Source organism: Cupressus sempervirens, chromosome 5, assembly GCF_028749045.1.
Source record: "Cupressus sempervirens isolate cs-2001-9-10 chromosome 5, ASM2874904v1, whole genome shotgun sequence".
In the NCBI taxonomy this organism is placed as follows: Eukaryota; Viridiplantae; Streptophyta; class Pinopsida; order Cupressales; family Cupressaceae; genus Cupressus; species Cupressus sempervirens.
In genome coordinates this window covers 95,824,224-95,846,843 of record NC_143122.1, presented here as the reverse complement: position 1 = coordinate 95,846,843, position 22,620 = coordinate 95,824,224, and the positions used below count along the sequence as shown (strand labels likewise).

General features: G+C 33.1%; 1 pseudogene; it reads right to left on the bottom strand.

Annotated features, from left to right (window-relative positions):
• Window positions 1-8,010: 8,010 nt before the first annotated feature.
• LOC149554736 (glutamate receptor 2.7-like) lies at window positions 8,011-20,648 on the bottom strand (annotated as a pseudogene).
• Window positions 20,649-22,620: the final 1,972 nt, after the last annotated feature.

Sequence of the window (22,620 nt, the reverse complement as noted above, 5' to 3'; positions counted from 1 at the left end):
AATAAGCGTGTGCCACTACTAAACAAACTTGACTAAAATGTCAACAATCTCCCCCTTTGGCATTAGTGACAAAAACACTTATCAATCAAAACTAAATTCTCAAAATGTTTCAAATGATCTTCATCTTGTGTCTTCGACTCGGTAATGTATTCTGTACATATATATATAATATGATGGTGGTCCCCCATACATATATATTCAATATACTTTACACATTATATATATCTTCTCATCTTCTCCCCTTTATTGCATCTTATATTACATCTTCTCTCCTTTATACAATATGTTATATATATATATATATCTTCTCCCCCTTTTTGACATAAATGCCAAAGGTGTATTTTACATTGTAATGCCAAAATATGACAAGAATTCATAATGTACTTTTAGAATCAATGACATTGTCTTGCCCTAGTTTTCTTGTAACACCTTACTTGTATGCAATGTAATCTATACTTTTTTTGATAATTCTATCATGTGACCAACAATGAAGAAATTGTTATCATGGATGAGGGTTTTAACATGTGTAATGTGTTTTTGCAATGCATCCATGTTTGGGAGAACCATGCCTTGTATATCTACAAGTGTAACTCTTATCCTAGCTTCTTTCCTTAGTAATCATGCATGCATATTAGTTAAAATTTGATCTTTGTATAGTGAGCAGAATTGTAGCTGAGGTCAAGTGGCAACTATTGTGCACTTGCCTTCAGATCTTCATCTATCTTGGAGAGTTTTTCTTTAATTTGCTGCATGAAGATGGATGTGTCACAGAGTTTACCAAATAGAGAAGTCACATTGTTGGCAAAGGTTTTTAGTGAGCTAAGAATAGTAGACAAGTCTACTTGTTGTATGGCAATCTTCTGTGCCACTAGCTCTAGTACTTTATTTTCAAATTTCTTCTCTACTTTCTACAACAATTTCTCTTGTCCATTCAAATCTTCATTGAATTTGTGGACCACTTCTACTAGCTATGCCAAAATAGGTTGAGAAGTGTCAACCTTAGTGTTGAGTGCCTCTACAAGAATACTGTTTGCATCTTCAAGCACTTTAAATTCTCTATTCTTTTCTTATCTAAGCTTTTATTGCTTAGCTTTTATTTGTAGTACCTCTCCTACTATATGCATTTGATCAAGATTTAGATTAGAGATATCCCAATTCAGGATAACTATATCCTCATCAAGATCAATGTCTTCTTCCTTATCTTTGCCTCTACTAGGAACTTTTGTACTTGGTTGAGGCTTCCTCTCAATTGTTTTAGTACTTATTATTTGCATGCTTGAAATAGAAACAATGGTAGAAATGGAAGGACTGATAGTAAAAGTAGATATATCACTGATTGAAGAAATACTGTGATGCTAAGTGACCAAAATTGATGAAGGAGGAAGTACTGACTACTCTATAGATGAAGTGATGGTCACATCTATTAATGAAGTACTAAGCTGAATAGGTTCAAAGATTGGTTGAGTACTTGGATTAGCAGTTTTTGACACAACCAACTTGATAGTAGCTTTCTCTAAGCTTGACATCTTTAATGCTTCGCTCAAAGAGTGAGGAAGTGAGGCTATAATTGCTACTGCAATCTTCTCAGGGCTGATCTCCTCAGTGCTTTGAATCTCAAGGATATTCTCCTTAGTGCTTCTTGTTCTTGTTCCTCATCATCTTTATTCTCATCATTGGTTTCTTCTTCATCATCTTTTTCTTCTTCGCTATCATCTTCATCATCATCATCATCCTTGTCACTGACATTGACAACAAAATCACTCTGCTTATGAAGATTATAGATATTCTTCCATGTGTTAGTCACATTCCTTACCACATGTTCAATGTCATTAATCAATATCAAACAAGTGTTAAACTTCAAAGTAAGTTTCTCTTCATTCTTCTTGATGGATTCTTTCACTTCTTTATCACTTAGATTTGACATGAGTTGCCTCAGAGTCTACTCATATATGTCTTTTGCAGTTTTTGTTTCTTGCTCCCATCTTGGCTTAATTTTATCCATTAATTCATTGGGAATCTGATGTGCAAGTTGATCTAGAGACTATTTCCATTTACCTAGTTTAGACACAACCATGTCTTCAACTTGCTACTTCTCTTTTGAATTTCTAATTTCATATTTTAATGATCTGAAATTTGTTATGCTGGCACTAGAATCAATTTTTTTCAATCTTTCTTGAAATTTGGGTGGAGACTATTTGAAAATCACATCTCTTGCTTCTTCACCCAATTTTAGTTTGTTTCTAGATGCCCTTCTTGCAAATACTATAGTAGATGTCTTGTTAGGTTTGGTTATAATAACCTTACCTTTCTTCTTGATTGGCTCTTCTTCTTCTAATTTTTCTTTATCTTCGACATCATCTTCCTTTATGTCATCTCCTTTAACTTTTGTCAACAAGAGAGTAGAACTAGTTTTTTTTCAATTTAGCTATCCTTTTCTTACCTTTGTTAATAACCTTAGGGAGTTTGATCTCTAATTCAATTCTTTCTTTAGCTTCATCATAAGTTCCAAAATATGTGGCCTTTGGATCCACAGGTTCATTTAACAATGCTTCAATGATATCCTTGGTGTCATCAATATTAACCTCATAACCTAGAGGTTTGACCCATACAATTCTTGTTTTGACTACTTGTATATACACTTTATCACAAAAAACCATTAAAAAAATCATCCCTATAGTCTTCTACAAGTTTCTTAGGTATCATGAATCTATTATTCATTTTATCGTTGAATGCATCAAAATAGTTGTTCATGATACTGATATAATTTTCTTCCATTTCTGCTATGTACTCATTAATTTGATAAAGAACAGGTATATCTTTTCTCCATACAACTATATATTTTGATGGGAAGAAATTTTGCACAAAGAAAAAAATATCAAGTTAAGAGTGAACAAACTTACAAGGGTTGTTCTTTGATGTCCTAATGTTTTCCATATTTTTGTTGAATTGGTTTAACAACAACTCAGCAAGGTCAAAGGACATGTTGTTCTTGACCACTTTGAAAGTGAGATCCATAGCTTCACATGATACACTATTGAGATGGCTAGAGCTATATATCTTGTATGCAATTATATATATTCTAAAGTTCATCTCCATATCAATAACACAACTGATCTTCATACCCCTTCCATCTCATCCAACAAGGCTTTTCTTCTCCAGTTCCACCCGACTTAGGGCTTTGGTGGTTTTAGCCTTTGCCAACATTGGAAGCCCTATGATCTGATGGATCATTTTCTTTGTTATCAAAATAGGATTCTCCAACCATAACTATCTATTATGCACATAGTTGAGGATAAATCTTATCTTCTTTATTTGAAAATCTTGGGGCATGTGTGGAATGTGAGTCAAAGCCTTCGCTTCTACGTGTTGATGTTCTAATTTTAACACACCATTCACACATAGCTTCTTCAAAGCTTCATCCATTTCTAGGGTTCCTATGTCTTGAATTGAACATTGAAAATGTGAGCGAATATCATTTATTAGAAGTACCTTTGATGGAATCTAAGATTGAGCTCTGGTTGGATCTAAGGTATCTACAATAACTAGACTAAGCTTGAAATCTGGTTCTTTCCATTTGACTCCTCGGACTATCATCTTAGACCCTTTTTTTGTCTTGCTACTAAAGGATGTCATCACTCAGTAGGTTTGAGAAAATATAGAAAACCTCAACAATAAATCACACAGATTGCTCAGATGCACAAAAATCGCTTTTCGCAAATAGCTCTTGAAAATTCACGATGATAAATGAGTTCATTTTTTCCCCTTTTATTAATTTTGCCTTTCTATCACCATAAATGCCTGGTATGATCACTTGGTTGATAAAAGACTATCTTCCAAATAGCTTGAAATAAATGCTCAATAGGAACATTCATGACTTTGTGTCCACACAACAACTTAGTAACTCCCAACCTTGCTTGGCAAGGTCTTGCAACTTGACTTCACTTGGTAGTGTCCAAAATTACTTTATATGCTTAGTGATCCCTTTGCATCTTGAATGCTGATTTGGATCTTTCTTTTTTGTTGATTGGATATGATGTAAGATGTCTACTTCATAATCCTAGTTCTAGTTCTCCTTGTGAGAGATCAAGTAGAATTACTTGAGTCACCTAATTCTTGAGTGATATGTGCTTCCTTTCTCTAACTTGCATTCTTAGAAGATTTTGAAAGCCACTGTCATCTCATTTGCTTTATGATGTTATCGGCCTTGGTTTTCTTTTCATCTTTAATTCTTCTAGTATTCATACAATTCTTGGCAAGATGAGAAAGTTCTATACAAATGAAGCATCTTCTAGTGATGTCTCTTGTCCTCATGTGATGTTTTACATAGTTTATTCTAATGCGTCCAAATTCTCCACAGTAGTGACATTTGGACCAAGTGTTGTAATCCCAACCAAATATACTTTTTACAATTTTTTCTACTCAATTCAATATTTTAGTTTTGTGTTTAGAAGATTTGTGTCCATGCTTCTTGCATTTGTGACATTTTCCCTCAAATTTAGTTTTTCTTTGCATTCATTAACTCTATGACCATGTCGATTACAATTATAGCATTTTTCATTGAATTTAGCTTTGCCATTGCTCTAACATTTGTTTGATGCATGTCCTAACTTACCATAGTGACTGCAAGTAGGTCTTTGATTCTTTTGAGCTCCTTGCTTGGATGATTTAGCTTCTTCTATATACCCAATTCTTGCTTTGTCTTTTTGTCTATATTGGATTTGCTCATTCAATTGATTCATGTCTACTTGAGATTTTATCATCCTTTCATTGGTTTTCTTTTCAGTGTTTAGATCATTCTACAATATTTCATGCTCTAATCTTAGATTCATGATCTCTTCATTTGTATTAGTAAGCTGATCAATGAAGTCTTAAGGGATAGATGCTAAATTTTATTGTTCTTTACTTTTAACTCTTCTTTTATCTTTTTTTTCTCTTCCATGACTTCACACAGTCTTATTGATTGAATTTCTTATTCTCTTTTCAGTTTTCTAACTTCTTCTTGAAGTGTACCATTCTTTTCTAATAGTTCTCTGATTGCTTCATTTGAATTACTTTCTGAATGAATGTCTTCAATTCCTTTTTCAATGTAGATTTTTTCATTCATTTGTACTACAAGACATTTTATTCTTTTCAAAGACTGGGAGAGTTGCTTCTTTTCTTTCTTAAGTTGCCCAATAGCCAATTCCAAATCTAGCTTTTCATTTTCAATAGCCTTATCAAGTTTGAGCACCTCCATAGTTTTTGATCTTTGCTCAAGCTATTAAACATTTTCTAAGAACCATAAAACTTTGATACCAATTGTTGGATATATATGATAGCCTAAGTAACTGAGAGGGGAGGGGTGAATCAGTAACCAATAAAGCTTAATCTTTCTTTACCAATTAATCATTTATGTGTATTATGATCTAATTGCATGCATGAAGAACTTAAAAAATTAAAACATTCATAACACTTTGACACACAATATGGTGACCCAGAAACCTTCTAAATAGAAAAGAAAACTAGGGTAGGGATGATACCCATAATCTTTAGTAGTGCAATATAAAGTTGGCCTATTAAGGCTTACAATGACTAGTTCTGATGATCTACCCTATTAGGAGCATTAAGGACTACTAGGTCCACCTTGCAAAAGGATTTATAAACATACAATGAAGTATGCACTCGGTAAAGAGATTTACAAAAGACTATTAAGTCTACCTTATAAAAAGATTTAACTATTAAGTCTACCTTATAAAAAGATTTAACTATTAGGGTGAACTAGTGGCTAATCTCTGATCTGCAACTTGATTTGCTGAATGAGATTCCTTTGAGTGTAATGATCACCTTGCTGTGATAGATATATCTTTGCTACTCCTTATACTGTTGTAGCCTTTTACTTCACACTTTTGCTCTTTTTATAACTTCTTAATGTTCCATATGATGATTTTGATATGATGCACTACATTACATATATACCAATCCAATTTAAAAATTAACAAAGCTAGCTATAATACAAGTTTCATCAAAATACACAAAGTTGGCCCTACTACAAGAAGTCAGGTTCTGAAGACAAACTCAGCAAGGTTCTGATACTCAACATCCATTGTCAATGCTTAGCATCATCATGCACTCGATAGACATAGAAGCTCAACTCATACTAATCACTTCCAAGTAGTCTAAACTCGGTCTACACTGGTGACTTGGTGAATATTGCAAAACTCAACATATAAATTGAATCACTTGATTCACGCTACATAGCTCAGTCAATGCTATCACTATGAGCTCGGTATACACTAAATCACTTAGTTTACACTATGTGGCTTGGCCAACACTGGATTTACATTGCTAAATCTATGAACTTTACATTGCTAAATTTGCGAACTCGATAACCACTGTAGAACTCAATTTGCACTGACAGACTCGGTAAACATTATGAAGCTCGATTTACACTGACAACCACCAACCTAGTAGAAATTGTTCGGTGCAAACTAAATACTATTCTTGAAACTTGGTAGCAACTATAGAACTTAGTAGAGCTTGAATTACTTGGTTAACACTATTAACTATATAATAAGCTCTGTAGCTACTAACCATCTGAATAAGTGTGTGTCACTAATAAACAAACTTGACTAAAATGTGAACAAATGATACAGTACAAGTATTAGTTTAACTATGCAAAGATTATTGAGATTGTTAATGAGCCATGCCATTGATTCCTTGAGCTTGAACTTGTGTAGAAATTTTTTTAATGCAATTACATCTAGGCTGATAATATTGATTTCATCTTTTGGTCAATATATAAGGATGCAATTACTAATTAAATAAGAGGTTTCTTTAAGGAGCTAGATAGTCTTAGGAATAGTGACAAATTTTTTTGCCAAGAAGATATCTGATATAGATAATAATACATGTATTTATGTCAATCATTGTTGAGATAATTACCTTGTTAAGGATAAATAAAATTATACCATTTTGGATTGAATTAAGAAAAAAATGATGTGAGAATATCCACTGTTTTAATTGTTTTCTTCTTAGGGTTTAAGACAAATGACTAATACTCTATTATTATTTAATGACCACATGAGTTATTCATGGAAAAATGAAAATAAATATTTTGATAGAGTTAGAATATGGATATTAATAGTAATTGTTAAATGAATGGTTATATCCACCCTTACTAATTGTGTTACATAGGGTGGGTGGTGGGCTCATTTGAATGATGTTCATAATAAAAATATGCGAGCTATGGATAATAAATAAACCATGTACATTTGGGGATGTAGCATAAGGTAATAAGTGACTGATCATTAAAATTGAAGAAAAAATATGTTTATGAAAGTAAAAGAGTATTTATTGTAATCACAATTTACTAACCATTTAGAAACTAGATGACTAACTTGCATAAAAATATAATAATAATGTTAGTATCTATATAAATAAATTCTTTTGTACTTTAAACTAGAACAACTTGTATGATTTGACTCCTTTTTTCATTTTGTTCATTACATTTTTAATATAATTTTTTTTAAAAAAAAGTATTGTATCTATAATGAAATGAAACTACTTAGTAGATAAATATGAATTAAAAATGTTCTTTCTAATTCATAATTTTGTCCACTCTAATAAACCAAATTTCTCAAAAAGTATATAATTCTCCATAACTATTTAGAATATAATCAATTGAATAAAAAGAAACATAAAAACTGTTAAATCAATTGAATAAAAAGAAACATAAAAACTGAATAATTAGTTGTCCCTTTTGAATATTAATGAAACATCATACGACAATTAACTATTTACCATAAATACAATAATTCTCAGCAAGGCGCCAAACTGACGCTCGCGTAGTAAATACACTGCCATATATCTTTCATGTGCAGGCCACCAAGAAAAGCCTTCTAATTTTAAATTGGGGCCACCAAGAAAAGCCTTCTAATTTTAAATTGGACATTTTGAATAGCAGATGTTGATTTTTGGTTCAGATCCAAACACTCCGGCTTCAACGTCGTCCATTACACTAATATTTAGTCATCAAGTGATATATATTGAAGGAAGTTTTTCGTAGAAGAGACGGCAGAAGAATATGGTGAGAGCTATTAGTGATACAGATCCAGTGATTAAGAACAGCCCCCAAAAGCTGTGAATACTCAACCTATTTGAATCTATTGTTGCTCCAGAAGTAGCGCACACGGTATCATTGAAATACATTGCTTCAATTTTCTGCATTTCGCTGTCTTCTGAGAGAGACAAAAGGGCCCTGGAAATGTCTAAGAGCAGAGGAGAACCTTTCTGAAACACCTGCACCAAAACCATAGCTACTTGAATTGTTTCGTACAGATGAAAAACACGGGTATTAATTAGATGAATAGAATAGAAGGGAACTCACAAATCCTAGACCGTCGGTTCTGTAGGTAGGCTCCACGATTGTATATCCGCATTGCTGGGACAAGAAGAGGCGAAGGTAGGGGATCTCGTCAAAAATAGCAGCAATGCCTCCTTTTTCTGGACCCTTGGTCAACGCCTCTGCATATTCTTCCGCAGTTGAATAAAATTTCAATTTCTTTTTGGATATGCCGAAGTGGTCATGCAGATACTCGCCAACGAAAGACCCTTCTTGGTAGCCTACTGAAACTCTGCTGTTTATCACGGAGTCCACACTTGTAATCTTTGGTGTCATTTGTTGAACTGTGAGGATCGATGTGAGATTGGCTGTGTAGCTCGACGTCAATATCAGAACTACAAAAAGCCAGATTATAATTGCGATTCTACTCTCGTTTCTGACGATCGCATCCCCTGAAAACATCGCCACAATTGAAGGATATTAAAAAACTTCTGAATAAAAAGGCTCAATATTTCATCAGGTAGAATGGCAAAATTATAGACGTTTATGTTTGTGGCTACGTTTAAATTGAAGAACGTTATAACTCTGTCATTTGAGTACTCACTGTGAGAGAAAAAAAGACTGGAGAATGAAAACCTGGAACAAGAGCCAAGTGAAGAAGATTTAGATAGATATAATATAGCTATTAATTTGAGAAGACAATGCAGCAGTAGCAGAGAATATCGTTTAATACCATAGGGTGGTATTAAATACTAAGAATAACCCCGTTGTGCACCACAAGCTGCGGGTAAATGGGAGGAGAAATGCCCATGGATTGTTCTCGCCATTAATGGTAATCATGGGCACCACCATCGCCATGCCAGTGTCTGTAAACGGATGTGTGAAATCCACAAACTTGCTTTGATTTGCTAAAATTGTAGTATCGCCCACCACCGCATCGAATTTCTGCATAAAGAAAATGCATCAGCAATATCATTCGAAATTTTAAGTAAAATTGTGTGTCACTGATTCTTTTAAATCAAAATTGCAGCATGAGAACAAGACACGACCATTTAAGTAGACTTGTTAGACAAGATCGTCATAGGTTTTAGTCTCGTAAGGAATGAGATCATATTGAAGGTCATAGTCAAGCTTCTTGCAAGCCGCTTCAAATACATCCTTACAGAACCCCGTGACAATGCTCTGGTTAGGGCTTTTATCATATGTGACTGTTAAAAACTCCTCGAATCCATCCTTTACGGGCACCACTATTTGAAGCCTTTTGCCCATTGTGGGTATGACCCAACCTCGTGGAATCTGTCCGCCTCCCCCTGGCCAAATCACGGTTTTGAGACTTTCTATACTACTAGTGTCTGAAGCCAGGAGAAACACACTGGACAGGTGCTCAGTTTCATCCCTCCAGTAACCGATGGAACGGTAACTTTTTCCTACCACATTTACTATTTCATAAGTAGATCCCAATAATTCTCCATTGCTAAGACTGACAGCCCCGCTTAGCCTGGTAAAGTTGGTTGCAAGTATGTGTTGCAACAGCCGCTAGCCCTGCTGAAACACCCTGATTCTTGTCAAGTTCGTTGCATTTCCAACTTCTTCTGGAGGGATAGAAGGCTCCGAGAAGTTAAAGCTGGTATTACTAGATGTCAATTTAGTAATGGCCCCGGCTCCCATCTGCATCATAAACCAGGAGACCGTATTGGTTTAGCTCTGTCTGGGAGAAATCCTCATCCAGTTTCTCAGCTTTAAATTTTTGTTTCCACCATTTAGTAAAATTCGTTAGCTTTTCCGAATTGGGAACATAAGTCTTCACTCCAACAATGCCTTCCATGGATGTCATTGTGGTAGCGTTGAGCAGAGTATCCAAAAGACTGGTAAAGCCATCCGTTGTTATCCAGACATAACCGGACCCCATCAGTACAGCCTGAGTTGGCCTAGTGGTGGAGAACTTGTACTCTTGAAAAAGAGGTCACAAGTTCAAATCCCACTGGGGGGTAGGGTATGTACGCCTCGTTCGTACCTCTTGAAAAAGAGTACGAGGTAGTCCCATATCATTGTCACCATATGTAAATCCAAAAACTATGGCATAGTGTCGTGGACTATAAAACCACCTTACCTTTTGTTTTTTTTTTTCCAATGTCAAGTGCCTCCGCAAAGAGCTTCATCCCGAGACGAGAGTTCATATGAGCAAAAAACACTCTGGACTGCATATTATTCAACTTGAAGAGCTCGCATTTAGGGAAATTGATGATCTATATTCTATTTCGGAACCCACGTTCCTCAGCGCATTGTTGAAAGAATTCACGGCGCCGAAACCAAAATCATCGTCAGGATAAACAAACACGATTTGTCTCCAGTGATAATATCTTACGAGGGATGTAATGGCAATCTGGAGTTGGAAAGCAGGGGACTCATAGCAGAAAAGGACACAATGGCCACATTCCCTACATCTCCGACATCTGATACGAACTCTATTGACCACGATGACTTTTTAAAGGTTGGCAAAATCTGAATATTAAAAGGCGATAATGAAATAAGGTATACATTAAAAGTTTGCAATGTGGTTAATAAATAAATACTGGCTGAAAAGATTTGGTAATTAATTCTATTCTGCCAGTTCACAACAAGTGTAAAAATTATGTGGCGGATTTCAAACAACAGTGAAATTTAATTTTCTTTGTGGGTACTCATCTAGAATGAGAGAAACTACGGCAGAATGTATGATGAAATTTTTGTTTGCTTTTTGGATCTGAGAAGGGTTCTTTGATAGTGAAATATGAACAGATCATAATCTTTCTTTTGCTCTTTGGTATATGAAGGTTCAATTCTTCATTGGAGGTAATGTATCCAAGCAGCTGTATGGAATAGGTTGTAGGTACAAGTCTTCATGTGACATTTCTTTGCACAGGTCTTCATTATGTGCAATTTCTTTGATGGCTTCATTCACACTCATTTGTTGTTTTATTTCATGTGCATGTTCGAGGTGAATGGTGATATCTCTACCATCAAATAAACAAAGTTTCTTTTGGAGCAAATTCATAGGGTTTTCAAGTAAAAATAAAAAGGGGCAATGGCTGTTTCAGGTATGCTATCTTTATACTAGAGCAGTATAATCAATACAGTCTCAGGTGTTTTAATTTGTTTAAAGTTGAAGTTTTCTTCTTCAAATCTGGTAACACCGTATTTTATAAAGAAGATTTCATTCTTTTCTCAACCCCAGTATGGAACAAGTTTGGGATAAATGATGAAAGCTCTAAAATGTTAGTTTGAAAAGGAAATACTACCAGAGAATATTTTTTTGTTTCGGGTTTAAAATAAAATGTCATTTTTCTTTGAAAAGAACAAATTTCTGAAAGGGGTTTGAAAGAATAATTTTATTTTTTTGAATTGCTCAATTTTAAAGGAATATTTTTTTTATCTTCATAACAATAAAATGATGTTTGAAATCCAAAAAGGGAAAAGGCACAGTCAAGATTATTTTCTTCAGATTTTCTTGGGAAACCCTAACAGCATTTTGTCTTGGAAATAAAAGTAAACAAATAGAGTTTTTTATTTGGAAATCACAAATAGAGGTTTCTTATCTTCATAAGTAGTCTGAAAGAAAGATGGATTCAGAGGCATTGTATGTTCAAACTTGAAACACTGAATGAAAGTTTAAAAATAGAGGTAAAATGGTTTTCTTCTTGAAGGCTAAATAATTTTTTTTGAAGATCTTTTTGAGGGTATTAAACCCATAATTCTACCCGCACAGTTTTGGACAAAAAGGAAGTTATGGATGATAGTTTTATAAGAGAAGGCCAGATTCGAGTTGTAACTAATTACAGTTGGTTTTTTCAAACAAAATTTTTAAAAGAAAGTTTTTGATTAATCCTAACTGGTTCAGTTAGGTTCATGTAGCTTATCAATTTCAAATTTTATCTCTATAAATATAAAGATCATTTGTAATTTAAAGGTGCAAAATTTTATCTCTATAAATATAAAGATCATTTGTAATTTAAAGGTGCATGAGTCGAAAAGAAGAAAGAAGACTTATATTTCAAAACAGTTTGTAAACACTAAAAGTCTTATTATAAACTTGTATGCATGTATAAATGTCATACATACACATTTATATGTGTGTATAAGGTTGTAATTACAACACTGATAAAAGGGTTAAATACCCTGAGCAGTAGAAGCTGCTGATTGTAAAAGAGTTGGAACTCAATAAAGAATACAGGTTCATGGAGTGGTTTTTCTCCCTATGACGAAACCATGAGAATTTTTGAGGGTTTTCCGCTCGGCACAAAATTTGCGTCTCTTCTTTTTGTGAGTTGATATTATTCAGTATGTTTACATTTCAGTACAGTTTGATTTCTCCACTACTGTAAAATGTGAATTAAAAATTACTGAAATCAAATTTTGGGATAATTTAATAGTGTTCTGATTTACCCCCCCTCTCAGAACCCTGATACTTCCAACGAGTGGTATCAGAGCATAGGATTCCTTTTGGAATTGTTCTAGGGATATTAAATGGAAGTCATTGCTCAATCTGAAGGAGCTTCTCTTAATAGGGCTTCGCTATTTGATGGAAATGATTATGTTTTCTGGAAATTTATGATAGAAGCTTTCATACATTCCTTAGATGTAAGAATGTGGGATGTTGTAATAAGAAAATATACTATCCCAACAATAGTTCCCACTGATGCTAATGAAAAACTAAAATTTGAACTGGATAAGAATGCAAGATATGCCCTTCTTTGTGGTCTCTCTAGAGACGTATTTGCCAAAGTCATTTATTGCAAATCAGCCAATGATATATGGGTTAAACTTGAAACTATATATCAAGGAGATGATAAAGTAAAAGAATCTAAACTGATTACTCTTAAAAAATAGTTTGACAATCTGAAAATGAATGAAAATGAAACTATTGCTACTTACTTTTTAAGAGTAGATGAAGTCGTAAATGCTAGAAAGGGTCTAGGAGAAGAGATAGAAGAACATGATGTAGTATCAAAGGTCATTAGGTTAGTGTTACCTAAATTTGGAACAAAAAATCCACTTTAGAAGAAAAGAAAAGTTTTTCAAAAATGATCTTGCATCAACTTCAAGGCACATTAACTGCATATGAAATGAGGATTAGCCATCAAGCTAGTTCCTCATCAAAAAAATCAGCTTTTAAAGTTGAAAAACATGATGAGAGTGACTCAGATCTAACAGATGCTTTAGAAGAATTGCTAGTTAGAAGAATAAGAAATAAATATAAAGGTAAACCTAAATGCTTTAGTTGTGGTCCATTAGGACACTTTGCTGCAAAGTGCCCCAATGTTGAACTCGATGATTGTGATGAGAAAATTGAGAAGTTCTCTAAAAGAAGCCTTGGGATCAAAATAAAAGATTCAAGGATTATAAGAACAAAAGTCTTCTTTCTAAAGAAGATTCAAATGAAGATTCCAACGATACTGATGAAGAAGGGGAAAGACTATTCATGGTTGAAATAGTCCATATCCCTAAACATGAACCCAGTGAATCTGAATCATCATCTGATTCAGATGTAGAAGTAGATCTAGAAGAAGAACTTTTGAAATCATTGCAAGAACTTAAAAGACTAAAGAAGTTGATTTCTAATCAAGAAATTGAAAATCAAAAACTTCAAGAAGAGTTAAAGGAAGCAAATTTGATTATAGAAAATCAAAAACTCTTGCTTGAAGAAAAAGATAAAAAATTAAAAGTCTTGCAGAGTTCATCAGAAGAATCCCCCAGCCAGAAAACAAAGTTCTTATTCAGTGGTTATTGTTTTAATTGTAATATTTTTGGGCATAAGGCTATCTTTTGTGAAAATAACATAAATCAAAGAAAAAGAAAAGTGGTTAGGTACTTTAAATGCTTTCATTATGGGCATTATGCAAATAAATGTAAACTGAATATGAGACCAAAACAAGTCTGGAAGCAAGTAAGGACAATAGAAAAGTCTTTAATTGTTGAAACAGCTCTATTCGCTCAAAAAATGGCAACATGGGCATTGGATAGCAGCTGTTCACACCATATGACTAGGTGTAAAAACAAATTTAAAACCCTAGAAAATTTTGATGGAGGGTTTGTTCAATTTGGTGATAACTCAGGAGCTCACATTACTAGAAAAGGCTCAATATTTTTGAATAAAGACACACCAATTCATGATGTGTACTTTGTTGAAGGTATAAAACATAATTTACTAAGTGTAAGTTAGATCTATGATAGTGGATATTCTATTTCTTTTGATGCAAAAGGTTGTTATATAAAAAATGGAAAGAATAGAGTCATTGCCAGCGAGTTAAGAATAATTGGTAATCTCTATAACCTAATAGATTCAACTGTCCAAGAAACTTCATTAGTTAATACTTGTCTAATGAGTCAAGTAGAAGAAAATTGGCTATGGCACAAAAGATTGGGACATTTAAACTTTGATAATCTTGCTAGAATCAGCAAGAATAAAAAGGTTAGAGGTCTACCATAGATTACCAAACCAACAAATATTTGTGAAGAGTGTGTTAAAGGAAAACAAATAAGAGTTTCTTTTAAATCAAAAGAATACTTGTCAAATAGACCACTTGAATTAGTGCATACTGATTTGTGTGGTCTAACTAAAACAGTCTTACTAAATGGTGAAAAATATTTCATGCTATTTATAGATGATTATTCAAGAATGATTTGGGTAACTTTTCTAAAACACAAATCAGAAGCTTTTGAACTTTTCAAAATTTAAAAAAAAATGGTAGAAAGAGAAACTGATTTAAAATTGAAATGTTTGAGATCAGATAGGGGAGGAGAATTCACCTTTCAAGAATTCATTGAGTATTGTGAGAAGCATGGAATAAAAAGACAATACTCTACTGCTAGGACACCACAACAAAATGGTGATGTTGAAAGAAAGAATAGAATAGTAAAATAAATGGCCACAACCATGTTAAATGAAGCTAAACTACCTGATAAATTCTGGAAAGAAGTTTTTCATATAGCTGTTTACATTCTCAATAGAGCACAAATCAGAGTTAGAACTGCTTACACTCCATATGAGTTATGGAATGGTACAACAACAAATGTCAATAATTTTAAGATTTTTGGCTGCAAATGCTTTATCAAAAACAACGATAATTCTTTAGAAAATTTTAACTCAAGGTCTGATGAAGGGATCTTTCTTGGGTATTCCATGCATAGCAAAGCCTATAAAAGGCTGAACAAAATAGTGGAAGCTATAAATGTCATATTTGATGAAAATTCTATGTGCTATAATGGTCAAGAAGACCATGAAGATTCATCTTTTCAGAGATCAGAAATAGTACATGATGAACATACTGAAAATTATAAACACGAACTAACTAATGAAAATGAATTGGCTGATGAAACTGAACCAAAAAATTGTTCAAGTCCTAAAATAACTAGTATTGGTTCAAAAATAAAAACCTCTTCTAGAATAATAGCTAAGAGACATCCTGAGTCTCAAGTTACTAGAGATGTAGAGAAAGGAATTCTAACTAGAAGAAAAGCCAAAATAGGAGAACATGCAAATATTGCTGAACATTTCTGCTTAATAGTTGACTTTGAACCAAAGAAATAGTACATGAACAAAATAGTGGAAGCTATAAATGTCATATTTGATGAAAATTCTATGTGCTATAATGGTCAAGAAGACCATGAAGATTCATCTTTTCAGAGATCAGAAATAGTACATGATGAACATACTGAAAATTATAAACACGAACTAACTAATGAAAATGAATTGGCTGATGAAACTGAACCAAAAAATTGTTCAAGTCCTAAAATAACTAGTATTGGTTCAAAAATAAAAACCTCTTCTAGAATAATAGCTAAGAGACATCCTGAGTCTCAAGTTACTAGAGATGTAGAGAAAGGAATTCTAACTAGAAGAAAAGCCAAAATAGGAGAACATGCAAATATTGCTGAACATTTCTGCTTAATAGTTGACTTTGAACCAAAGAATGTTACTGAAGCCTTATCAGATTCTTGCTAGAAAAATGCTATGTAGGAAGAGATAAATCAAATAGAGAAAAATAAGACTTGGGAACTTGTTCCCAGACCTAGTGACAAAAATGTCATAAGTGGAAAGTGGATGTTTCGTAATAAACTGAATGAAGAAGGTAAAGTGGTTAGAAATAAAGCTAGATTTGTTTATAAAGGCTATGCTCAACAAGAAGGAATTGATTTCGGTGAAACCTTTTCACCAGTTGCAAGGATGGAATCAATCAGAATCTTTCTTGCATATGTTAGCCATAAAAAATTCACTATTTACCAGATGGATGTTAAAATCGCTTTCTTAAATGGGTAGCTTGAAGAGGAAGTTTATATGGAACAGCCAGAAGGTTTTGAATCTTTTGACAAACCTGATTATGTTTATCGACTGAAAAAGGCTTTGTATCGCTTAAAACAAGCTCCTAGGGCTTGGTACTCCAGGCTGGATAAACATTTAATTTCAAATAGTTTTTCTTGTGGAAAGGTAGACAAAATTTTGTATATCAAAGTTATAAATGATGACATTTTGGCTATAGAAATCTATGTGGATGACATCATTTTTGGGTCTACTAATGATGATTCAGCAAAACATTTTTCAAAAATCATGGAATCAGAGTTTGAGATGTCAATGTTAGGTGTGCTTATATTTTTTCTTGGTTTGCAAGTTTCACAACTTGAACATGGATTATTTCTTTCTCAAACTAAATCTGCCAAAGAAATGTTAAGAGAATTTAATACGGCTGAATGCAAACCTATCAGCACTCCTATGGAAACTGGCTGTAAACTAATGAAGAATGATGATTCACCTTTTGTTAATCAGACTCTTTACTAATCTATGATTGGAAGTTTGCTATATCTAACTGCATCTAGACCTGATATAATGCAAGCTGTATGTATGGTGTCAAGATTTCAATATGATCCAAAGCAATCACATCTTAATGCAGTGCATAGAATACTAAAATACATTTAAGGCACTCTTGATTATGGTTTATGGTATCCTCACAGCAATGATTTTACTCTTTTTGGTTATACTGATGCAGATTGGGGTGGATCTGATGATAAAAAGAGCACCAGTGGTGCAACTTTCTTTCTTGGTGAGTGTTTGGTTGCTTGGCATAGTAAGAAACAGGATTGTGTAACTCTATCCACTTGTGAATCTGAATATGTTGCAGCTACAACATGCTGTACTCAATTAATTTGGATGGATTATCAGTTATTTGATTTGGGCATTCAGATTTCAAAACCTATTTCAATAATGTGTGATAACATGAGTGCTATTCAATTAAGCAAAAACCCTGTTATGCACTCATGCACCAAACACGTAGCCATCAAACTTTTTTTTTTGAGAGATAAAGTTCAAAATAATGAATTCAAATTGGTTTATGTGCCTACTCAAGGACAAGTGGCTGATCTTTTTACAAAGGCACTACCAAGAGAACTATTTGAATAGTTGAGAACATGATTGGGAGTTTTCTCTCAATCACTTCTTGCATAAACGCTCTTGCTAATCACTATTCTATGTTAGGTTTCTACTCCTCTCATAGAAAGAATTCATGAAAAGCAGATGGTCAAATTTTTGATGTAAAAATTTTGGGGGAGTAATCAACATTTCACAGATTGGTTTCAGATGTCTGGTTTCACAAATTGGTTATTAGTTTGAAATTGGTTATCAGTTTTTTGTTCATAGATTGGTTTCAGATGTTTGGTTTCAGATTGGTGATCAGTTTTTGGTTGATTCAAGTTAGTTGGCTTAGATTTTGTCTGATAATTAGCACTATACTTCTATTCATTATCTTGTATATATCAGTTGAAATATCTTCAAAATCACCTTGTATAAATGAGATGATATCTTATATATATATAAGTTGATTTTATGTTCTCTCACCTTGTATATATGAGATGGTGAAAATTTTTGCATCAAAAATGGGGGAGATTGTTGACCACGATGACTTTTTAAAAGGTGGCAAAATTTGAATATTAAAAGGCGATAATCAAATAAGGTATACATTAAAAGTTTTCAATGTGATTAATAAAGAAAATTTACTTTTGGCAGTAGCTATGACCGTAAATACTGGCTGAAAAGACTTGGTATTTAATTCTATTCTGCCAGTTCACGCCAAGTGTAAAAATTCTGTGGCAGATTTCAAACAATAGTGAAATTTAATTTTCTTTGTGGGTGCTCATCTAGAATGAAAGGAACTACGACAGAATGTATGATGAAATTTTTGTTTGCTTTTTGGATCTGAGAAGGGTTCTTTGACAGCGAAATATGAACAGATCATAATCTTTCTTTTGATCTTTGGTATATGAAGGTTCAGTTCTTCATTGGAGGTAATGTATCCAAGTAGTTGTATGGAATAGGTTGCAGGTATAGGTCTTCATGTGACATTTTTTTGCACAGGTCTTCATTATGTGACATTTCTTTGATGGCTTCATTCACACTCATTTGTTGTTTTATTTCATGTGCATGCTCGAGGTGAATGGTGATATCTCTATCATCAAATAAACAAAGTTTCTTTTGGAGCAAATTCATAGGGTTTTCAGGTAAAAATAAATAGGGGCAATGGCTGTTTCAGGTATGCCATCTTTATACTAGAGCTGTATAATCAATACAGTCTTAGGTGCTTTAATTTGTTTAAAGTTGAAGTTTTCTTCTTCAAATCTGGTAACACCATATTTTATAAAGAAGATTTCTTTCTTTTCTCAACCCAAGTATGTTGAACAAGTTTGGGATAAATAATGAAAGCTCTAAAACGTTAGTTTGAAAAAGAAATACTACCAAAGAATATTCTTTTGTTTCGGGTTTAAAAGGAAATGTCTTTTTTCTTTTAAAAGAACAAATTTCTGAAAGGGGTTTGAAAGAATAATTTTATTTTTTTGAATTGCTCAAGTTTAAAGGAATATTTTTTATCTTCATAACAGTAAAATGATGTTTCAAATCCAAAAAGGGAAAAGGCACAATCAAGATTATTTTCTTCAAATTTTCTTCGGAAACCCTAACAACATTTTGTCTTGGAAATAAAAGTAAACAAATAGAGTTTTTTTTTTTTGGAAATCACAAATAGAGGTTTCTTGTCTTCATAAGCAGTCTGAAATAAAGATGGGTTCAGAGGCATTGTATGTTCAAACTCGAAACACTGAATGAAAGTTTAAAAACGGAGGTAAAATGGTTTTCTTCTTGAAAGCTAAATGTTTTTTTTTGAAGATCTTTTTGAGGGTGTTAAACCCAGAATTCTACCAGCACAGTTTTGGATAAAAAGGAAGTTATGGATGACAGTTTTATAAGAGAAGGCTAGATTCGAGTTGTAACTAATTACAGTTGATTTTTTCAAACATCATTTTTAAAAGGAAGTTTTTGATTAATCCTAACTGGTTCAGTTAGGTTCATGTAACTTATTAGTTTCAAATTTTATCTCTATAAATATAGAGATCATTTGTAATTTAAAGGTGCATGAGTTGAAAAAGAAGAAAGAAGACTTATATTTCAGAACAGTTTGTAAAGACTAAAAGTCTTATTATAAACTTGTATGCATGTATAAATATCATACATACACATTTATATGTGTGTATAAGGTTGTAATTTCAGCACTGATAAAAGGGTTAAATACCCTGAGCAGTAGAAGCTGCTGATTGTAAAAGAGTTGGAACTCAATAAAGAATACAGGTTCATGGAGTGGTTTTTCTCCCTATGATGAAACCGTGAGAATTTTCGAAGGTTTTTCACTCGGCACAAATTTGGTGTCTCTTCTTTCTGTGAGTTGATATTATTCAGTATGTTTACATTTCAGTACAGTTTGATTTCTCCACTACTATAAATTGTGAATTAAAAATTACTGAAATCAGATTTTGGGATAATTTAATAGTGTTCTGATTTACTCCCCTTTCAGAACCCTGATACTTCCAACAAACTCTGCAACTTGAGACTTTTGGGGACCGATTATCGCTACAGCTCCCCCTTTCAGCAGATGGATGGCAACATGATTAGAATTATCAACAGGATTAATCTAAGCTGACCCATTCAAAGTTACAACTGGCCAATTATCATAAACAATAAAAAGGAAAGTAAATTACCCGCACTCGCATGGCAGATTGAATCTCCTTGCGAATTGCGCATATTCAAGAAATGCTGCGTGCCGTTGAGAAGGTTTGGATCATTATTGACGTCCTCCACAGCCAAATGAATGGCAGTGGACCCCAAAGAATCAAAGTCAATGATGACCCCAACATGAACGTTCGTATCAACAGTCGCTAATGAGCACAGATTCGAAAGGAAGATGATAACATGAAATATTGCTCCCAACATTTTTCGGTGGCAACCAATGGCTGCACTACCATCACTCCCCTTCATTTTTATCGGAGATGACTTGAAACCTTCAATTTCACAATCTTTTCACAACTTCAACTTTTAAGAACGTCACACTTTGTTCTTCGCAAATTCTGATCTCTTTGGGTATATATATATATATAATCTTCGTCGTGAAGGTTCTACTCCTCATGAAGGTGGTACTCAATAATCAACGCACGTATTGTTTTCCACATCTTGACGGGTTCTGTGAATTGGAGAGCAAATTTTAATTCACATTGAATTAGTGTTTCATTTTGTCATTTCGTTTCGGTGATTCGCGGACACGCATGCTGTCAGCAATCTTAGAGACAAAAGAATTTACATTTTGGTTTAAGTGGAGCGTTCAGAATATTTTTAATGTTTATATTCTTTTATTTTATTAGTAAACAATGTAGTGAGTCATATCTGATTTCTTATTGAATTGGCTAAACTTCATACGAACTGTAATGAAGACAAAAACTGTATTTTTTTCCAAATTGGTTACGGGCAAATGTGCATTTTGTATGGACTATAGTTGCCTTCCAAGTACATAAACTAGGCATGAGTACTTATAATAGCTACTAAACTAGGCAGCACACTAAAGGCAAGTGTAAGTTATTGCTTTAGTATATTTCAACGAATTTTACAAATAAATAGAAATGTGAATCATATTGTAACAAATGCATATTTGTTTAAATAAAAGAAGAATAAAAACATTCAGTTCCAAGTTTTTATGTTAGTAAGCTTACTTTTGTAGATACATAAGTTTTGTATATACTTTAGTTTAATGAATTGTTTGATACATTTTGTCTAGTTGAATTTTTTTTAAATGACAAGTGTAACATTGAATACAAAATTGTGTTTATATTTATAAATCTAATATATGATTGTGATGATACAAATAATCATTGTTTAAAAAAAAGGTTAGAAGTTTATGTAAAGAATTGCTTATGAGAAGGTTTAGAAAGTCATTAGAGGAGAATTTGAAAACATATTTGGCCATGTATGAAATCAAACATTAAAGATTTAGATATGTAAGACATTACAAAATAAAATAGATATAATCATAGGTACATTTATAAATAATTTAATCCATGGAACATAATGTCCTTATTACATAATAACCAAGAGAGTAGAAGATGAGCTTGTTGGGATTGAAATATTTATTAATACAAGATGTGTTTGGTCTAGAGAAATTCTATTCTATTGTAAAGATCTTAATTTTATGTTTCATTAAATATAAGTGTTATAGACTATACTAGTTATAAATGGTAGCACAATTGAATGGATGATAAGAAGAGGGAATGTCTAGACCATAAAACTCACATTAGTTATAAACAACTATAATGATTCTAAAATACATAAGTTGTAGAAATATTGTTTCAGTAATAAAAAACTTTAAAATCTACATGTAGATCCCCAACAAGTAGAAAATTAATGTAAAATCTAAAAATAAGACCTCTATGAAATCATTAGAATTATTTATAGATGATTTTGAAACTTACTTTATGTTTTATTTGTTAGGAGTAATTTTGGAACTAACTCTTCAAATACGACAAAAGCTCTAGCACTACTATAGGGCATCAAATTCATGACCCATTTGGGAAAACATAAGATCCTAGTTGAAGGACACTCTAAGCTAATTGTTGATGTTGTTAATTAGTGATCAAAGGATAATTGGGCCTTGGCAAGTGTGTTGTTTGATGTCTGGTCACTCCTTGAAAAAATGGATGATAGTAAAGTTCAATGCAAGTTTTGGGAGGGGAACAAGGTTGCTGATACATTGGTGAGTATGGGATTCAAAGTAAATAGACTACAGTGTTGGCAATAGCTAGCATCCCTCCTACATGAAATTCAAACTCACATTGAGAATAAAGGTACATGTCATTAGTAGCATGTGTCATAACTAGCTTAATGGGACCTTTCACATCTAGTTTAAGGATGATGACATCAAGTTAAACATTATCATGCCAAATAATTATGATCTCTTCTGTAA